Here is a 22,702-nt window from a genome sequence, read left to right on the forward strand (position 1 = left end):
ACAAATTTATAATATGAATCCAGGCATTTCTTCAGATCTTCTTTCTTCTCTTTCTTTCTTTCTTAATTAGTAAATTACTAGATTGAAAATACGATGTGATGGATCACATAGCTATACACATGATAGCAAATATTTAGATCCCATATTTATTTACAGAAATAAAACCTTTTCTATCCGAATAATGAATAAAAACTTTGTTACTTTTGTATGATGAATAAGCGAGAAAGGGTACTCAAATATGACTCCTTGATACTCTCATGTTTGTAGGAACAACAGCATTCATATACCCATTGATGAAAACAACGAATATTGTTCAAATAATATACAAAATAGGATAAAATAATCGAGAAATAAATTCAAACATTCGTATAGTAAGTCTCATAGCTACTACGTTTTTATGGCATTGATAATATATATATATATATATGTATGTATATTATATAAATTTATGGTAGAAGAAACGAATAGAATGAAAAAAAAATTAGCATATTGATTCAAAATTGAAAAAAAGAAAGAAAAAAATATGTTACTGACTAATGGGGTTTAATATCACTAATGGCTTTAAGGTTCTGCAGTAAAAAGTTTCACCTATACACAAAGTACCTACACATATGTACACCCTTGTATCAATAATTATATTGTAGCAATATTGGGTTTATTGTATATTTTTCTTATATTTACATAATATGAGAGTCGTTAAGACCCATTCTCTTATTGGGTTAAAATATTATGTAGCTTTCAAGGAATGAAATAAAAGTTTGTTAAATTCAACGCAATCTCAATGGTCATCTATAAGGAAGATGGTGGATTGATTCATTTAATGAGATCACGTAGTTTCTTTTATTGTATCACGAAACCTTTGACGGAAAAATAAACTTTAAAAAATGTCCACAGTCAAGTGGAACTAGTTAACCAATTCTTCCGAACTATGAATTTTAATTCAATTATTGTTGAGACGTATTCACATATTAAGAAGAACTAATTATAATTCAAACAATCTATGTTCAGAACACCGATTTTGAGAAAGAAGTAGAAACATTGACAGCTGACAACAAAATACAAAGGAGAGGGTGGTCGAAAATAAACCTATATGACTTTGATGCTAATTTACGACATCTAGCAACTTTAATTCAGATTGACAAAAGTAAGCAAATAGAGTACAGCTATTTTTTTTTTTTTTTTTTTGCCAAGTTTCGTTTAAATAGCTTGAAAAATAAATTCACAAGAACAAAATCGGAATGGTGAAAATGACTTAAGGAGATTGCAGTCTTTGCTCGAGTGTCTCGGGTCTATGTCGTAAAAAGAAGATGAAGGATAACCAACCCTTTTAGGTTTAGAAAATTAATGACTTTTTTCAAGAAAAAAAGTCATTAATTCATTACCATTACTTTTTTTATTATTTAATTTTTTTGGTTAAATAAATAAACTTAAAAAATTATAACTACAAGTTTCCTGTAAAATATTCTTGTCATTTTAATGAAGGGATAGTTGAAAGATAAATATATTTTCTGCGTATAACGAGCATTCCTTTTCCCATATGTATTTCATTTCATTTAAGCATAAGTTTCTCAAACCATAACACAATATCATTATCCATATTTTATCTTTAATTTTATACTTATTTCACAGCTTCTCAATCAAAAATATTTTCCCATTTCCCTATAATCAGAATATTATTGAACTATAACGGGATACACATTAGATAATAATCAGATTTGCTTGAAATCTTGCACAATTTTTTAAATTAAAGATGAATCTATCTGGAAAGGAATTGAAGTCCCTTCTGTAGTATTTCTAAAGGTATTTGCATATAGCTTCTGGAAAACTAATATTGGGGAAGAGTCGTCAGATGGGTCTAAAAGGAATTTGTTTTTTTAAAGTCATTTGGATATTTGAATATGGGCAAAAATATGCAATTTTTGAAAAAGAAATTATTTTTAAAGGTTCAATCCTGACAATCATAGTTGTTCGGCTGCATTATACAAATATCTAAAAGGTTTTTTTAAAGGGATCATTTTTTTAGTGCCATGTTATAACTCTTCCCCAGCAAGTATCATTCTAAAAAAATCAAAAAAATACTTAAGGTATCTGCACAATGCACAGCGCTTGACAAATAGAAAGGATTTAAACCTTATATACCACCTCTTTGCTAATAGTCTTGGATACCTAAGCGTAATACCTGGGGAAATCCCCCCTCCAATCTTCCGCAAATCAAATAAGATTCGGGAAATCACTTTTTTTTAAAGAAACATGACTACGGGGATATATGGTCATGGAAAATGTCGTGTTCAAACTATTAATTTTTTTTTTTGTAAAATACATTTGTTGTTGAGAATTTTTTTAATATTCTAACAACAGATCCGAAAAAAAACCATAACTCCATATTTATCTTAAAAAATCCAATATAGTCAAGTAGAAAATATGGCTTTTATATGTAAAAAATATGTTACATTTTAAAGTATGTCAAAAAGTGTCAAATTAATCATAAGTACATATTTTAACTTTTTTTCATGAGCTAGTGATTATCCCTGAAGGAAAATCCTAGTCACGGATCTCCAATCCACGTCATGGATCCCTCCCAAAGAAGTAAGGAGTTTATTTTGCAATAATATGCCAATTGATACTTTTATATACTGGATATCTGATTACCTGGACTTTGAGAAGATGCATTTAAAAAAATGTTAAAAACGTGATTTTTATGGAATCAAGATTAGACAATCCTCAGCCAATTTCTGATATGTTTCAATATTGTCCCTAGCTATATTTTTATGCAATATGTACAACTTCACAACTAATAACAGCTTTGACATGCTGACAAACAGAGTGACAGCTCTTGACGATGAAAGCCATACCCATGGCGTATCACGCTGTCATAAGGGCAGGTCGGAGGTGATCTAAATTTGTATGAGAGGTACGGCAGATGTTAACTTCTAAAACGAACCAAAGTGCGAGGTCCAGAGGTCAGGGCTAGAGGAGGGGCACATGGAGACAGGCCAGAGATCAGATATATTGTTGCTGTACAAATTTTAGATGTTCTTGGCTATATGGGATGTAATTAACTTCTTGATGTTGTAGGCAGTCCGGATGGAGATACCAACGGTCTCTGATACCTTCTTGGCACTGAGCCGTTGCCTTCTTTTGTTGTTCCTCGGACATTTTAACTCTTATAAAGAGTGGACAAGAAAAAAAAAAAATTTATTTCTGTTTGAGTTGTTGTTTGGTTTCGTAATAAAACCATGTAATTAATAATAACGAGGATACAATCGTCAATACATGTTACTAAAAGTTTTGGGTCTCCACTCAATGTTCGGCTTACAAAAATCTCTTTAGCATGATACTCACACACTTACATACATATGTGCATATATACATACATATATATATGAAAATTTGTACCATGTAATTAATCAATGTTTTGCACTCTTAAAAATTCATATCATGTTGTAGAATTAATAACTTTAAAAAACATGATTTCGATTGGGAAATTAAATCCCATTTCAAAGTCAATATAATATGTGTCTATCTTTGTTGTGCTTATTTTGCAAAACGTTTATTAATGGTTAAATCATCAGGACAAAGTCCACGCTTGAAGATAATGCATAGGTGGATAGATGGGTATGTTATATGTCTCTACATACCTGCTATTAATTTCTTGATTAATTGTTCCATTCTTTTAACTTTACAATGATGTATACATCTATATAGTCTAAGTTGAAGGTATAATGTATTTCAAAAAGGTAGAATCTAGGAAATATACGTATTTATCTATGTTTTTATTCTACACACTGATAACTTCATCTCTGAAATCAAAATATTCAATGGCATACATACTACATAGATAAGTACAGATAAAAATGCAAGAAAATTAGTTTTTGACCTCTAAGAATGTCTATATTGTAAAGTAATGTCCCATTTTTCAATAATACATAAGTGAACAAAAATCAAGAACAGGGAAAAATCTTAATTAATTTTTTTACTTTAAACATACAGCTCAATATTTCATAGGCATATTTGACTCAATTATTTCTATGTTTTGAAATTTGTGGTATGATTTAAGATATTGAAGAATTTTAAATATTGTTTAGAATTTGATTTGATTCAAGATACTCATATCGGCCTCGAAGAGGCCTTTCAAGTATAATCTACAGCCTGTCCAGGCGAATCGTGAACAAATTTCGCTAAGCTCAACAGTATCAAATATGACATTTTGTCTTCAAACCACTTTTGAGTTTTTTTTGGTCTTGTGACTTCCTGGCTTGCTCACAAGGCTCTTGTTGTTGTCCTTCAGTTTTAAATCTGGCAAGAGAATTCGTCATAACTTATTCCTGCGTCAAGAAATACTTACAGCAATTTATTTAGGCCTCCGTTGCAGTAGTCCTTAGTCTGATGAAAAAATTTGCTTCAAAATAATTTGTTGTTTTTATTTATCTACCAGTTGATCTCAAGGAAAAAATCGTTAAATAATTTAGTGTGTCAATAAAACATTTCCAATGTTTCATTCATTATTTGCTTGGACACGCTGTATCAATTTATCATTTTTTTATTGTGACGATCAGTTTCGTATACTTTAAGTGCAATTTACAGTACCTCCAAGGGAATTAATCAAAGTTATTTGTTTATAGAAATTGACATAATTCGTCCAAGAATCAAAACGTCATCCATACTCAATTTTGAGGAAAAACGTTCTAGCTTGATTTTATGTTGACCAAACTGATTAATCGGCAAACAACCATTGACAGTGTTTAAAATTTATACAAAATTCGGCAACAAAGCTTCTTCCTTTTTTCAAAAAACCATCAAACAAGTTTTATAAATGAAAAAAGTTCTATTTTTGTTTTATAATGATAGAACACATTTAAAATTTGGTTTTATACAGCTTTTCAACTCATTTTAGATAGATGACGTCCCCATTTTTGAATAAACAAAACTTTGGTATTAAAATAACCAGAGTTATTTGATAAAGAAAGATAAATAATGGCGATTTTACAAAAGTCATAAAATTTATGATTTTTCTGGAATTAATCCGGTTCCAACTACACAGTTTGGACAAACCACACCAGTTAAAAAACTAGTATAACACCAGATCTGATGGCAACAATTTAGCTATTTACCATGTTTTTTCGTGTACTTAGTGCCGTTCAAAGAATTTGGCAAATTTCAAATTATGAAAATGAAGAAAAAAAATTGTTTTTTGTAAATAAGAAATTGAAGCAATGAACAGATTTTCATAAATTGTACCAATAAAAACTCAGTAGCTAAATTGTAATAAGTTTAATTTAAAAAATATATTGTCAAACGATATTTTTTGGCAATGTTTGTTTTCGGCGGCAAACGCACGTTCATCACTACTCCATTGCATGATAGCGACTAACTGTATTTCTAAGAGTACTATAGAATCTTGCATTTATAATGAAACCACCCCACTCCGCTACTACTTCAACAGCTTCTCTGGTTTTATTTACGTACTACATAGGTATATAATACATATTCATATAATAGATCTTGTGGTCAGAGGAACTAGTCTACCCAGCCCCTGACAAACTCTGCCTATGTTGAAAATCATGTTTTTCATCACTATAGCAAAGCAACTCATCTCTTAAGATTTAAAAATTACGTCCTATGATAATTTTGGTTCCTAATAACTTTTAAATTGTGAATTCTTTAGAATACTAATGTACTCATTTTTTTAATAATGCAGCTTTTTGGTTTTTCGACTAAAATGATCAAATAATTTAAAATTTGGTTTCAGCTAAACCTTGGACCAGAGAAAAGTTCGGACACAACTTTGTTTTCACTCGAGACCGAGCTCCGTGTCATCGCTCCGCTAATACCTGGGCCTTCCGGAGAGACCAAATTTCTTGTCTTTTGGGGCCTCAACACGAGTCCATCCTCCTTTCCAAACGCGAATGGATTACGCCCTTGGTATAATCTAGTTAGGCGCGTCTGGAGGAGAGGGCGTGTGCTACACAATTTCAAGTGTGTCCAGTATCTCGAACGTAATCAAGAACGAGTGGACCAACCTCGAATCTAACTATTTAGTCAAGGTCTGCTTGGGTTTTAGGTCTTGTATAGATGCAATTATGTGAGTTGAGGGCTCACATATTGATTAAAGGTTGTGCCGAGCACTGTTGTCAGAAGACTTTGTAAAATAAATGTCTTGACAAAATCTCTCGTTTAAATTTTACTCTTGAAAATTTGAAAAAAATATAATGTGCACCGTTAGATAAGATCCACCCTGTATGAAATTTGTATATTAAATATTCGTTAAATGGTCATCAATTACAGGCTCTGAATACTTCATATACTTATTTATTATGTATGGTTGCTATGAACGAATAAAAAAAAAGTTATAATAATATGTAAAAAGAATGGGTATTAAAAATGAAGTTACGACTTTAAAAAAATGGCCATAAAATAAGAATTAATTTAAATAATTGAGAAGAATACATAAAAGAAAAGAGAGAAAAATATCGTAGTTTTAATTAAACTATTAGTAGAATTTAATTGAGATTTAAAATCTGTAATTACAAAAGAATTTATGTACATTGAGTTGTTTTTGTGTTTTCTTATTTTTTGTTAAGAGAGAAAAAAATATAATGACAGATGCCTTGCAAAATACAGAGGGATTCTTTGAATTCATCATGCCTCAAGAAGGATATTGATTACAGTGTGAGGAAGCGGAACGGAAACTCACTTTGATTACTCGTATCTTTATAGTTTATATTTACCAGCATCTTTTTTATACTATCTCTTGTTAAGTAACACAAGCTTGACAATGTTGAGCATTCAAAAATCTTTTTGTCTACTCCTTAGTTCAAGATGGAGTCCAAGGGACAGTTGTAAGCTTCTGGCTAGTGTCAACATGCTTAAAGAGGATGAAGAAGACTTAAATAAGAAGCTTTGTAAAGTACGCACTGATATGTTCCTGACTGGTTTATAATTAACGACAAGCAACGAAAAGAATGCAAAAAACTTGCTAAGGAGCTCCAAAGACGACTGGATTGGCTGTAAAGGATCTTGGGATGGTCAGTTATGGCACACATTGGAGCAAGAAAAACTGGGCTACTCTGAATGTGGGAAATATGATCTCTTTTATCATTTAACATTTCGCCTCTCGACTATACTCTACGGAGTGAAGTTGAGAGGAAGCCTTGCACTACGCCTCACAAATATGTGGAAGATCTCGAAGGGCCATTTAAGAGGGAATTGCTAATATGCCAAAGATTTCCGCAAAAAAGGTGAGGCATTTTGAAAAGTCAATTTTGTATCTACAGTTAATCTTTTGCAAAAAGAATTATTCTCATAAATTTTGTGATTTATGAGAATCAACGTGTCAACGTTAATAGGGATAAATGCTTCCAATTCGGTTCCCTTCAATGTACTTCTCAGTAATAATGAATGTTGTATTCTATTAAAACAAAAGACTGACCTAATTTATAGGGTAGTATTGGTCCATTGTATTGTACTTAAAATCGGCCAATCTTGTGCCTATTATCCTTACTTGAAAAAAATCCTTTACAAAGGATCATTTTCATTAATATTAAAGTAAAATATAGCATTTGAATTAGTTTAGTAAAAATTTAATTATTTTTAAAGTACATTAATATTTGTAATTTAAACTTAATTAAATTCTAAATTAGGCTTATTAAAATAATAGAAGATTGATATATGATGACGTCAATAGCAGATATCTATAATGAAATAAATTATTAAAAACTATTCTAAGGGACAGCTTTTGCGTTTGCTTTTTGGGACCAACTTCTCAGTAATAATAATCAATGCTGTTTTCTATCAGACTGAGAGACAGCTCTAATTTATAACTTCCTTTCATTTCTGTTTCCTATAATAATCTTTGTAAATGGACAGTGACATAAATTATGAAAGTCTCCTCTAATCCCTGGGATATCCACACACAGTGATCTCAATACACAGTGGCAGATGAAGAAGTATTAAATGCTACTTCACATTCATTGGATCATGTCCTAAATGTATACATAGTTAAGGCGCATTGTTTTACATACGTCAAGGAGTCCACATAACATGGTTGTATAATATAATCAGAGGGCTTTTGAAGAAGGCTATTGTTTGTTGGGGACAAGAAGACTTGAAAAGAGGCGGATAGAATTACCTTCCCCCCGCCCTCTAAAAAAAACAAAAACAATTCAATGGTTTCAAGTTTCAACTCTGGTTTTCACTTCCAAAATAATATGATTACTACTAATTTTATAATAATTGGCTATTGAAAACGTCATTGGTAATCATTTACGAGTAAAATGTGTTCTGTATCTACTCTACCAACATTTCATCCAAAAATGGAAGAGGAAGGAAAGAGCCCTAAAATCCATTCTTAATTTGCTCAATCTTCCCTAATGGGGATTTATTCAATATTTAAGAGTTTGGATTAATACTCAGTCCCCTACAAAGTTTAATTAAAACTAAATCAATCACCATTCAGCACGTTGCCCCTTCCCCGAAAGAAAACGGCCCAAAATAAGTTTGTAGTTAGCAAATTATTCGTAGCTATGAAATTATTATTCAACCAGCCATTACCTAGAGTAATTAATCATCGGCTAAAAAAATTGTTTTAATAACATACAAGATAACTCTCCATTAAATCTTAAGAGTTACACTCCGTTTTTCATCAGCACACTCACACGTAAATACTCAATGCAATAATACTTATATCAATTCATATGACGTGTTATCTTCTCAGGAAAGAAAGAATAATAAGACTTTGAGAAAAAAAAATCATATGTTGGGATGGCTGATAAGTACTTTAGTCCTTAGAGTGCTCACTAACAACAACAAAAAAACAAAATTCATTTTAACATCCCAGCATATATATTTTATTGAAATCTTAACATTCACGCACATGAATCTTACATAAAAAATATTGATATGACTTACATCAGGAAGCACTATATAGAGTACGCCCTGCATACACTATATGCACACGCTGAAAATATCTCATTATGACAACTACATTCCTCTCTCTTAAATCAAAATATGTTTATAATATGAAGCACTATATATAGTGAACCCGGTGACTTTTTTTTGTCATATTTTCATACAGACAGAAAGACAAACCTTACTTTACTAATATAGATTTAGGAGTCAGGATTAGTATTCAATTACTTACAGGGTTTAATTAGAGTTCAAAAATCAACATTCAGAAAATCGTTACCCTTATTATATAATTCAACCTTTCCTTTGGAAAGAAACAGGGGGGAGAAAAGGCTCAAAATCAGTAGGTAGTTAGCCAATTCTTCTCAACTGTGGAATGATTATTCAATAATTGTTTGAAATTATTCACAGCTTAACAAGAGCTAATTATATTTCAACCAATCAAGGTTCAGAATACTAATTAGGAGAAAATAAGAAAGAAACTTCGACATCTTACAACAAACCAACAGCTTAAAAGTGAATAAGTACATAATAAATTTTCAAATTATTGGAATATCCCGTCTCACATAACAGTATTTTTTTAAATCTCAATCTATCTTCCTCCAAAAGAATAAAGAAAATTACACAAACTAAGCTCATGGGTAGCCAATGTTGTCCTTTTTCCCGATTGTTGGATGTTCTACCGTCATAGGTACATAATAAAACGAGAGTGACGCCATGTTGAAAGGCATATACTGGATCTTTTCATTAAATAAAATGAACATATTTCGAAAAATAAAATAAATATTTGGTACAAATTAAAATATTTTTGTTTTGGACCGATTACGAATCATAAAAATAGGATTATAATCTGAAATAAAGTAATAACTAATTATTTATTGCCTACACAATGTAAATGTGAACATTATATTTTTTTTATATAGGACAGGGGTTTGAGATATTATAAAATAAGATAAATAGATTTTTTGATAAGCCGTAATGGGTTCTATTATGACGTCAGAACACACATCAATAATTAATTCACCATTCTCCTTAATGAAAACGAAAGAAAGGGTTTACCCTTTTATGATTTGATTGATGATATCTCCCAGATGGTCGGCTTTCACGTGAAAATAAACTATTCACGGTTAACAAGGTTTAATTTACAAATCAATGCCGCTGCATTCATTGTATCTCGCAACCTTTCCTTTAAAAAAGTTCAAAATCAGTTAATTATTTAATAATTGACAGGAGCTAATTTGAATTCAACCTGTCAACGTTTAGTACATTGAAAAGGAGATAAGAAGCAGAAAAATCAAGGACCGACAACCAAATACAGTGGAAATTTATATATTAATGATGACACACATGGAGGGATGTGTAGACAAATCCACAGCTTATAATCAAATATCTACAGAGTGGTGGTACAAAACTTGGAGTAACATGACTAAATAACAAAATACGGGATTCTGATGGAATAATATCATACCTTTAAGTACTTTTATGATGTCATGGGCCTCCTCCTATTATCCTTGTTGTCTAGTACTTATTTACCTAGTATCAAACGTAAATATAAAATGATATTTTATCTATGAGGAGAACGAGTCAAGGACGCCTCATTTCATAAGAGAGAACGTAAATTACTCCATAAATGATGTAATTATAATGAAATTAAAGTTGTATCATCATCAACATCAAATTAAAGTAACATAATTTAGTGATAAAAACTAAAGACATTTTGTTTATATAAAAAAGAGGGGGAATTATATATAAAATAAAAACTAGGGAGAATTTTTATTTTATTTTTATTTAACATCATTTCTTTGGAAAAAGAAAGGTAATTTTTCTTTTATGAGAAAACTTTTCATGTAATATAAATGATACGTAGTAGTTGTAGTAGCTGTATAAACACATTTAGGAATATGCTAAAAAAAAGATAAAAGAGAGAGAGAGAGAGAGAGATCTTAAGCCAATATATCTCTCAAGAAAAAAGGAAAAGAAAAGTTTCCCAATTACATTATTAGAAAAAAAAATAGCTAAGCATTTAAAGAAAATTAAATAAATATAATGTGTATTATTTGTTTACAAATCAAACGAACAAAAACAAAAATAAAAATAGTTAGTGACTAGGCGGAGTCCTTATGCGTCGATGAATAGGCAGTAAGACTTGCAAAATTTACTTTAGTAATATACAGTGTGCAAGGTAAAGTTGTAGACTTTTTGGAAATGAAAAAATAGGGTAAGCTTTTGCAAGGAGAAGCTCTATCAACGACTTCTGTATTGACATATCTTATTATTTTCAAAAATGATTCCCTTTGGCTGCTACCATGACCTCCAAAATGGGCTTAGAGGGGCCGTAGCATTTCTTGATGAAGGCATTGGACATGGGCGCCCACTACTAATACTCAGAAGCATTGAGATCATTCCAATTTCGGTGAGGGATAGCACTAGCTCTTTTCTCGACTACACTCCCAACGGTATAGATGAAGGGGGAACAGTGTAATGAGAAGGGTGCAAACTTTTGACCCATAATGGTTTAATCATGTCAACAATTTGGGCCTTTCTTGTCCCGTTGGGATTTGGTTGTTGTTGAAAACAGTTGCCGATGTCGTTGTACATAAAAAGCCTTTCCCAAATCATTCACATACTCCCTCACAATCCAATCACTGACATTGAGAGCCTTGGCATGCTACCTCATCGACTTGGCCTTACTTCTGGTGATCATGGTGTCCATGTCCTCCATGATCCCGATTTTCCAGTATCTACCCATGCCAAGGCTCTGACCTAAAGCATTTCTGTTTTAAATCTTGTATACAAGATCTTTTTTAAATTTTCAACTAGATTGGTATATTTGTTTAAAAGCTATGGATGACTTAAACTATTACTGTGTCAAAAAATATGGTTTTATTATAGGGGCCCACCGTTTTTTGTTTTTTTTTCTTGCCGAACTGGTTCTTTTTTACATTCTGTCTGCAACGTCGGGAACTTTTTTTATAAATTCATTAAACGTCTAATGTTTTACGGTTAAAGTCGATCTTCAAGTTGGCTTTAAAAAAGTGAATTTAAAATCTTAGATTTTTAACAAAGTTTTAAAAAAAAATAAACCATAAAAATAGTCGAAAATCAAAATTTATTAACATTTAAGAATAAATGTTAATAAATTCTAAAAATTAACCCTCTTCTTTCTTCTAAACTACTGGTTCCCAAAGTTGATCTATATTTACTCTTGGGCGTTTACAAAATGTCAATGGGGGGGGAATTCATATCACGAAAGGTCACAAAAGGTTACTAAATTACACAAGACGTATATTTTGCGTAAATAGTTTTAATAATAAATTAATATTCTTCATATCTTAACACAAATATAAATAACGTTTAATAAAATTGTTTAAATCCTTATTTATTTGTAATGTGCTACGTAGAAGCCTTTCTTGGAAATTTGTTCATTTTATTTAATAAATTCTAGATCCCCAACATGGTGTCACTTTTATATATCATGCAATGCGTGACCTCAGGTGAAACACTCTGTATATTGTACTTATAGAAGTAAGACGAAGGCCAAGAGTTTGAATTTGAGTTTGTACAAATTTGGATTTGTTTGAATACTCACGTTAGTTTGTTGTTTATTTGAAGAAATATGTCATTGTAGCCCGATATATCACCTAGTTGAATATATTTACCACCGACTATGAAGTTGAACGGAGGTTATCTATTTTTTCCTATTTGTTTGTTTCTTTGTTATTCACCGAAATTACGGCAAAAGTGTATTAATTTTGATCAAACTTGATGGTCACAGTAAGAGACCATTAAATTTGGAGAGGTCCAAATTGAACATAAAGCATAAAAAATGGATAATCGAACATGACTTAGGAACAAGTTGAGAAAAATAACTCAATTTGATTTTAGGCAGAGGGTTTACGCTTTACCGATTGCCCATTCTAGTTATATATAAGTATAACTCATTTTTAAAACAATTTATAACAAAGATAGGGTAAAATACTTACTTCAGAGGGAGGAGTTAACACACCCACGACGATCTATTAAATAATGAACGAAAAAGAAGAAAAAGCAAATGCAGCATCTGTTTTTTTCTTTTCTAATTTTTAAATGTAGTTTTTCCATTACAAATATGTCAACTCTATAGATAATATGATAGCCCTGGATACTGGAAGGAAAACATAAAGGAGAGAGAAAAACGCCACTGCACTTGTATCACTCCTCCAAAAACTTTAAATTTTTTTGCCTGGACTGTTGGAAACATATTTGGTTTTTTTATATCCTGAAACAAATAAAAGACGCGGTAATGGCATTTTTAAGTAAAAAAGTGTTTCATAGGGTTTACGTGGGAGCAAGCAAATTGGTGGAAATTGTATCTCAAAAGCGTGACACAAGAGGGTATATAAACTTGTCCTAACAATATCCTTGGGGTTTTTTTGTGAATTTTTATTTTTGTGATGAAGCTAATGTGGTTGACCAAAAGCTGGGAACTTGCTTCAGATAATTGCTCGCAAAAGTCAGGCGAGCGTCTACATGATTTCCCTGAGTAGCAGTGTCTTCCGTGGCCTACGTCCATTGAGACCTCCTCTGTGCAAGATTTGCTCAATGGTGGACTGTGACATCTTCATCCCTACTCGTCGAGCGTTTCCATTAGTTGTTGTCCGGAGGTTCTTGATGACCTCTCGTAATAATTTTCTGGCAAGTTTAGGGGACACCTTACGCTTCCTGCTCCACTTTCTGAGGTTTTTAATAGTGTAAATTATTAATATACACATAGATTCAATCCCTGCAAAACTTAATACCAATTGGTAAAAATTTAATTGAGTAATGATTCAAATAAAATAACATTATGTTCAATATTCCGGAACACATTTTTAGATTGGTTTTATTAAATTAAAAAGCAAAAAATATGAGATTCTACTATTCAGGAGCGTCCGCAGGGGACGTACTGAAGGAGCTGTAGCACCTCCCCCTACATCCCAAATTAAGGAATTTTTTTATAAAATTTAATTTTTGAAACTTTTTTTCCAAAATAAATAATTTTATGGAGACAGTTATGGATTCATGAAATTATTTGTGAATAACTGCAGATTTTTGGAATTATTTTCGAAAAAACTTAATCTTTAAATTTTTTTTTTTTTAATTATTTTCCTTAAAGTTTTAATTTTTATGAGCAGCTATAGATTTTTCAATTTTTTTTTGCAAAAAAATTAACTTTTTGGGAACATTTGTAGATTTAAAAAAAAATCCAAAAAATTTAATATAGGAAATTAAATTTTCAAACATTTTTTAAGGTGTTAAGAAATGGCTAAGATACCTTCAAGAAAGCAAAGATGTATAATTACCCTTTTGAAATCATAAATACACAAAGTTAGCTACTTTAAATCAGAAAGAGTCAACAGACAAAAATAGTTTTAGAGAAAATACATTGTATTCTTGTTTATTTCAAAAACGAGTCGAGCATAGTGGCCGATTAAACAGTGATCGGTTTTGGCCAAAAAAAAATCGCATTTGTTACAGTATTCTCCAAATCCAGGTAATTTTATGCTATTTTTCTGACCATTTTTACCAAATATGCAAATAATATTTCCTTAATTTGGAGGGGGCTACAGGCCTTTCAGCCCACCCCCAGGGAATACCTCTGTTTGACGGATATTGTATTTTTTTTTAGTTTGCTTTTCCTCTATTTCTTTGACTAGCAAGCTCGTATTCAATTTGTATGTCATGGTATTCCTGTACGAGTATGTACATAGTTGATATTATAAAAAAAAAAGAAGGTTTGAGTTTAATGTTATTTTCTTTGAAAAAAAGGCTTCAAAATAGTTGGTTTAAATCACTTTTTTTAGACAATGAGAGAAGAGGAGGGGACTGAGGCTTGAGAAAGAGAAACAGAGAGAGAGATACTCAAGTAATAATAAAAAAAATAATGTAATAACCCTGATAATTATGATAAATGTGAATATGATTTTATCATAAATCTTATTCTTGTTATGATTATTATTTATTTTTATAGTACTTAGATGATGAAGTAGATTATCATTAGTATAATATTTTGACAGATTTAAATTATCATTATTATATGTAGTTATTATTATTATTAGTTTTTCCAGGCATTAGTCAGATGGAAGACAAAATATGTACTCGTAGAAGGAGGAGACGGGTGGATGATAACCAACCATGGAACAATATATCTACATACATTGAATATGATCCCATGAACCTTAATCACTGGCTCAATATTATTTATATTCTAAGCTCCGTTCCTAAAAAAAAGATGTACCCACGAAAGTTAGTTATAGTTTGTATAATAATATGTAGTTTTGTATACTAACTATTGGGGATTCTCATTTTCTGAGAGTTTATTGCGACTAATTAACCCTTAACTGTGATTATACATATAATAGGTACAGTAAAAGAAAACACATTATCTTTCTAGTAGATTGTTTTAGTAATGTGCATTTTGAATTGCCTAATTGCAATCGGTTGACGCTAGATGGTGTTAAAATGATATTATTTTGTATTAATAAAAACTTTTTAAAAAGTCTTATGATTGTTTGACTCAGTATTGTTTGAGCGGTTGTCAAAGATGGGACTCAGCAAAGAGAAAATGCCCCATATTTTACAGTTTTTCTTCGAGCAAAGCGTAAAGACAAGCCAGGTGGCTGAAAATGTGAATAATCTTTATGGTTCTGATACTATAATAGCCAATCTGTGGTATTTTGGTTTTTTCGATTCAGTTCCCGTAATTTTAATGTCAAAGATGCAAAACTAATAGTCGAAAATGTCGATAAAATCATAGAAATCGTCTAGCCTGACCATCATGTTTTGATTGACATGGAGATAAAAATGAATGGAAAGAAAATACAAATTAAAATTTTTACTGCAAATAATATGATATGTATGTACTATGGTAGTACAGTGTCGTGCACTACAATTGAAACAAGCTTTGACTTCGTCATCATCCCGTATGAATGCATCACGGCCGAGTTTTTTCTCTGGTACCGGAGTGATTGTCCCCAACAGAGGTCATATTTATAAATTCATATTCTAAATATATTTAATAAAACCCAGAAAATCGACACAATACATTTATTCTGGATCAAGATGATGTCAAAGTTCGTTCCAATTGTAGTGCACGAGGATGTAGGTAGATGTTAACAGAAGTGGGGACTTGGCCTCGAGACTTGCGACTCGATTTGGACTCCATAGTTTGTTTATAATAAACTCAGAAAAAGCTTTTACATTATGGACCCTATATTATAATTATGAAATCAAAAGAAACTTACTGAACTCGGTGAAACTAATCAAGGACTTTGGGCTGTGAGCAAAGACTGAGACTCAACTTGTACCTAAAGTATAATCATTTTTCCCACATCTGGTAGATATGCAGAGTTGAGATCCAAAACTTGAATAAAACTCAATTAAAATTTGATAAGTAATGGGTTACGTCCTGATGTTTGTCAGTCCTAATTATGACCTCCGAATACACATCAATAAGACAAAGTTCACCATTTGTCCTTTGGAAAAAGAATCAAGGGTTACATCCTTTCAAAATTTAATTTTTGATGCATCCCAGATGGTCGGCTTTTGCGTGAAAATTAACATCTATATTTTCTACTATTTAAGGTTTTGAATCAATAAATTATATAACTTCTTTTTTTCACATTAAAGGAATGCAAATTGCTTAAAAAGATGGATAAAAATTTCGATAGTAGAATGTTCGATATTTTAATATCCATTTCGTACTAAGAACCTTGTATCAAAGTAATTAACAAATCGAAGGGAGTAGTGGTCTTTTGTCGCTGGTAGACTTTGGGTATTTAAAAAAAAACTATCCTTTGGTTCATAGCAATGGAATCTGTAGTCATAAATGAGAGTCCAAATCGTAGTAAATCTAAAAATGTAATTCCTTATAAAATATGTCTTCTTATGCTAAGCAAAAGCATTTTAAATATTTTTACTTTTTCTAACAATTTATTTATGAAATGGCTGAGTTTTTATGATATAAACAAAATGTCAGCTCTTCACCCTTTGTCGCAGTCTCATATTTGGTAAATATTTCAGATATTCTATCTTTATATACTTAGGAAGTGCTACATTTGTAAGTATATTTAATCAATATATTCATTTTTAACCCTAATAAAGAACGCAATATATATTATGTAACAACTATCAAATAAATATTTTTGGGAGCCTCAATAATTTGTTATTGGTGTGGTCACTGGCCATCTGGAACAACTTAAAACCTTGGAGTGAACCCCTAAAAGCTCGGTAAAAGGAGGCCAAAAAAAGTTAGCCTTAAAACCAGTACTATAAGTCCTCGGAACCGGTTCTTCGGACTGTTAGTAGTAGAACTGATTAAAAAAAGATATGAAGTTGAGTGACGTCATTCATTACCGAAGTTATAGGACTAATATGCAGGACTGAACTGGACCGGATTGAAACTAAACTGGACGGAACTGCAGTCTTGAATCCTAAATAAGGACCGACATAACACTAGTCATAGCTACCACAGAACACTGTTTTGATTGTTAAGGAGATACACATAAAACGAAATCCATTAAAAATAATAGGTTCATTTTTATTATACAATATATTATAAATTTTATATGTAATTTGTTGTTAGTTGAATCCGTATTCGCTCTTTTTAAGCTGTGAATACTTATCAACAATTATTCTATGTATACTGGCCAGTAGAGCCATAACAAGAGCATCAAGTGGAAGTTGTTCTTACCCCTCCCACTTTTAGTATTTGATTTTTTGTCCCATATTAAGGAAAATGTTATTTTCAAATTTTATCTCTTCGTTTAATTTTTTAATTATATTTTTCAAAAAAGTTTTTGTTCCTTATATAAAAAGTTATGCGACAGATTTGGCTTTTATAAAAAAACAAATATTTTCTGTCGAAATTGTAAAAAGATGACCCTCATGAACATTATATAAATTTGTTCAAGTTTGTTTTTATGGTGATGCACCACACGTACAATTTATGAAATTAGAAACGGAAGAATTTTATATTTAGAAGGGTAAACAAAACCTTTCATTTCTATGGATGCATCATATTTATTATATAAAACAGAAAAAGAGAGATTTTTATTCACTGTTCTTTCCTGGTCATATAATAGTAAGATAATAAGTAATCATTCATTATATGAAATGAGGTCTTGTTAAGACCCTTTTAGTACATGGAGTAGACTCATTTCCCTACCTGAAATTTAATTTTGTTTAATGGTATTAAAGTTTGTTTTAATTTATATATAATGTACATAATATCATCTTCCTATAAATTAAGCAAACTGTAATACATAGAACATAAAATCTACTCAGAGAATCCGCTTAATCCCTCCAATAATTTCTATAAAAATTGTCAATATATTATTTTGTGCAATGAAAAAGTTTCTTTTCATTATCTCATTTCTTCTCCTTATAATTAAACTTTGGACTTTTTCATATCATTTTACTTCTTTCTTTCTTTATATTATTTTTTTAATTTTATGTCTAAAATAATAGGGGATCGACGAATTTTATTTTTAATTTATTCATTGTACTTTAGATATTATGTAAGTTTTATTACTTTATACCATGTGTTCTACTTATACACATAAAAAATAAGGCCATTTATTCTTATCCTTAATTTTAATGTAATTTTGTAATGGTATATGAGCCACAACGAAGAAAAGAGAAAGAGAGAACGAAGAGTTATTTGTTGTATGTACTAAAAGCAATAAATAGAAAGAAGATGTACGAACAAAACGACAAGGATCTACGGAACAATTATATAAAGACACAGAACCTCGTGTGTATATATATCTAACTATAATGTTTTAATCATGATTAGTGTTGGATCGGTATAAAAACCCCTGAATAGACTGCAGTTAAGGCAGTCCGGTCCTGATTAGTGTTGTTTCAGTCTTTATTTATTTCGTCCAGTCTAGTTGAGTCTTAGAACCTATCTTTCGGACTGTCAGTACTAGAATTTATTATAAAAAGAAGAATTAAAGTCGAGTTCCGTCACTAAGAACCGAACTTATCGGTTCTAAGACTGATACACAGGACTAAATAATTTTTTTGACCCCTAGGACGGGTCCTTAACGGTCTTCTTCTTCTTTTTTTTTTCTTTTGTAACTAGAACAGCTCAAATGACGTTGTCAGTGACTATGTCATTTCAGTACTTGAAGTTTTATCATATCCACTTTCAAAGAAACGAAATACCCAATTTCATTAAAGCAAGGTTAGGCAACAAGAAAATCGTAAAGCAAACACAGCAGATTTATTAACTAACTATCTCTTTCTGGTGACATCATTAAGTGCATGTGTAAATGTTTGGGTAGTAACTTAAATATTGTTTTTTCATATTGACTCCTTAATTATTCACACTATATTTAGAGTTTTCAATTATTCTTCATTGTTACATTCCTGCATTTGGGGTCCCAATAATGTCATCCGTTATGCTATTAAATTTTTAGTGAGAACAGAAAATTGTTGCTCACTAACCTTCTTATAATAACATTAAAATACCAAAAGATCACTTAATTTACTTGAAAATTGTATAGCTACGCTTTTAATAAAATATGCAAAGATTTCTAGAATTCCGTAGATAATGTCAACTATTTATTTTTAATGGTTGAGAAATAAGTTTAGTGACTATTTCTAACATATTTTTCCGTTCTTTAATATCTTGAAAAATCAAGTAGTTTTCATATTTTAAATGTAAAAAATACCTTGGTGTTTTTGGGAAGTACGAGTTTTGAAACAATTTCCATTTTTTGTTATGAGGAGAGCATAACACTCACAGAGGAGTTATTATAATGTTCAGAGCAATGACGTCACCATTTTCTCTTTATCTGCTCAGACAAAACTCTTGTTATCAGATTTTTGAGTTTCTATTAAAAAAATAGATGGAAAGGTATAAAACGTATAAGGTACTTTATAACATGAAGCGAATATACATTAATTGAAAATTGTATTTAGACATAAATGTATAAATTACTAGTATTTAATGGGGGAATATTAAGAATAAAATATCAACTACCTTATTTCGTACAAACAACCACATTAATGGTTGTCAAAAACGTGTGTTCATTGAGTTCTTAACCATTTTTTATCAACATTTTTTTCATTTTATGATAGATAGAGGATTTCTCGGCCTATGAATATCTAGGGAATACTTTAAGTTGAATAATTTCCTGGCAGATAATTGCAAATTTTTTGGCTACTCTGCTGGATGATTAATTATTCACTGAGCATATCGTCTTTATAGGTGTTTAATGATGAATTCGATTCGTTTGAGAGGTATTTTTAATTAACTCGGTTTAGTCATAATTATCAATGAAATTGATATTTCAGGTCAGATTGTCTATAAGAAATGGATTTAAACGATATAAAAGGACTAACAATCAATGACCACAATATGATTCAAAATAAAAATTATAAGTAATTGAGCAACTTTATGAGACTCATAAGTCCTAAAAGAGATTCATATGATCACTCTATAAATATGCTTTGAATTAGTTGAAAGAAACATTAAGAATTAGCTCAAATTGTCAATAGGATTCTCTTATTGTTAGAAACCCCATATTATTTTAAACAAATTTATTATAATTCTATGATTAATGATGTTTTATTATACTTTAGGATACTAACTGGTAAACTCCTAGAAGTTATTCATTGGATTATTTCTGCCTTTTGATCAAATACTACATATTATGCCGTCGCCTACTCCAAGTTTAAATTTGAGTCATAAGGTAAATATCAACGATTGTGGAAGATGTTTGTTGGATATTCGCTCCAAAACTTATAATAGATATCTTTCGATTAAACATTTACTTAAATTGTAAATCCACGGACTATTTCAAATTTGCATTATATTGACGACTTTTTAAACACTCAAGTATTCAGAGGGATAAAACTTTATCAATGTATCTAGCTATATGACTTTATACTTATGTTCATATAGTGCCGTAGCTACGAAGAGGACACAAGGGGGCCTTCTCAACTAAAATATAAATTTGATTCTACTAAGTTTACAGAATTGTGACCACTTTTTTAAATTATTGGGCTTGTTTTATTTATATTTTTAACTTTTTATTGAGCTTGACAAGAAAAGACATAAATATATCAATCATAATTATGCTAATAATTAGTTAAAAATGATTAGAAATGAAAATTATTTAAAAATTTACTTCTTTTCCGTACTCACATGTTAGTTTATTCCTGGTTGGTTCATATATATTGCTAACACTACTGAATAGACTTTATTTACAATGGATGGACCTAATTTTGTTTTTATACAGGCCTATTATTATTGCACTTATTATATGTTAAAATAAAAGTTAAAGAAAAAATAATTTTATCTGGGACCCCTAAAGGTAAGCACCCCTAATCTTAAACCTAGGTTAGTCTAAATTATTATTCTTCCTTTGATTGGTTGACAATTTGAAATAATTTAATAATATTTTTATTTAATTTTTTGGCTTAATAATGTATACAAATAAGTAAGCACACGTATGGGTGGAATCAAGATTCCAATGCATCGGTACACCCCTAATTTGGATGTATCCATCTGTCATTCTGATGCCTCAATAATTAGACGATAATATAATAATTTGTTTTAACGCATCCCTTGAAAGAAACTTGGCTTGGGCAAAAAAATGTTAACATTTGATCTTGATGATGAAATTTCATGAAAAATTGTTTTTCCATGCAAGTTTGTAGCTACTGTTGGTTGTCTCATAGTCATGGATTGTCAGCCGGGGAAAAAAGTGGAACATTTTAAGGAAAATTGGATCTTAATAATCGGGAAAAAAAGAAAAGTATTTTCTAGTAAAAACCGATTTAAAAAAATTTCATAATAAAATGTAAAAGTTTTTAACACCCTCACACAAATAAAAATCCTAACGAGGGCCCTGACTCAGAGTATTTATCGTTGAAAACTTAGTTAGTTATTATTAAAGAATAGATATATACTTACATTTCAACATAAGAACCTAACGAAATGGAGACCTCTCTACCATGGGATACTCCTTATATCTAACTATTACTTGCATCAGTATAAAATAAATTCTTAGCGTTTTGTTTTTATGCGAGTGCAGTAACTGAGGAGAGAGATCAGTGCAATAGTCCAATGTGAAGTTGCAAAAAATATATACATACATTGAGAGAGAATAATAACTGCACAAAAACTGCAAGATGTGATTAAAGGTAAGCGTTGTCTAGTCATTTTTGTGACTGCGAATTGACTTAAAGTTGCATGTGCTTCCCTGCAGATTTTTTTCCCCCTATAGCCATAGTGATGGGAATTATTTTTAATTAGTTGATCCTTGGAATGGTTTGTGTTAAGACGAAATCTGAAGAAGGGAATTCCTCTTCGTCGCAAAAATATGGATATTTACGCTGTGATTTAAAGAGTTTATTATAACTTTAGTGCTTAGTCATTTAAACGTAACCCTAAAACCGAATGTGATATATAAAGGGTTTTAAATTAGAAAAATTATCCTGAACAAACTTTTAATAATAAAACTCTTTAAATACTTGTAATACTTGTAAAGAGCCAGTTTGTTAAGTAAATAGAGGTTCGGTGATACTGTAAGAGTATTTTCTTTTTCTTTCTGCAAAGCTTTTTTTGGCAAAAAAAAATTATTTGATTATTTCGTAATTACTAATTAAGACACATTTTACAAAACCATGACACATAAGAAATTAATAATTTGTTAAGTAATTAATGAAGTAGTCAAATAACAGAGTTTTGATAACTAATTCCTTTCCTTTCTACGTTTGAATAAAATTACCGTGTACTTCTATTACTAGCTACTATTTATGTTGT

The 22,702-nt window shown here is 30.6% G+C and overlaps 3 long non-coding RNA genes across 9 annotated transcripts in view; 2 read left to right on the plus strand and 1 right to left on the minus strand.

Moving 5' to 3' along the window:
- The window catches only part of LOC121120309 (uncharacterized), a 52,075-nt gene extending 29,668 nt beyond the window's left edge, over positions 1-22,407 (minus strand). For 3 of the 7 annotated variants that reach the window (XR_011780523.1, XR_011780526.1, XR_005865004.2), the window contains exons 1-2: positions 21,851-22,407; positions 19,602-19,763 (exon numbers count right to left, since the gene is read on the minus strand). This is a non-coding gene — a long non-coding RNA (uncharacterized lncRNA). Of the gene's footprint in view, positions 1-167; positions 3,164-10,455; positions 11,668-17,717; positions 19,764-21,850 lie in introns of those variants that run through there. The other 4 variants (XR_005865006.2, XR_011780525.1, XR_011780522.1 and 1 more) reach the window with 4 other exon arrangements.
- Positions 6,765-15,423, plus strand: LOC121120326 (uncharacterized). The gene is made up of 2 exons (XR_005865018.2): positions 6,765-7,238; positions 14,982-15,423. It is a non-coding gene; the product is annotated as an uncharacterized lncRNA (long non-coding RNA).
- On the plus strand, positions 19,757-21,812 carry LOC121120302 (uncharacterized). The gene is made up of 4 exons (XR_005865000.2): positions 19,757-19,953; positions 20,011-20,172; positions 20,227-20,313; positions 20,515-21,812. It is a non-coding gene; the product is annotated as an uncharacterized lncRNA (long non-coding RNA).
- Positions 22,408-22,702: the final 295 nt, after the last annotated feature.

The sequence above is a fragment of the Lepeophtheirus salmonis genome, chromosome 1 (assembly GCF_016086655.4).
Source record: "Lepeophtheirus salmonis chromosome 1, UVic_Lsal_1.4, whole genome shotgun sequence".
In the NCBI taxonomy this organism is placed as follows: domain Eukaryota; kingdom Metazoa; phylum Arthropoda; class Copepoda; order Siphonostomatoida; family Caligidae; genus Lepeophtheirus; species Lepeophtheirus salmonis.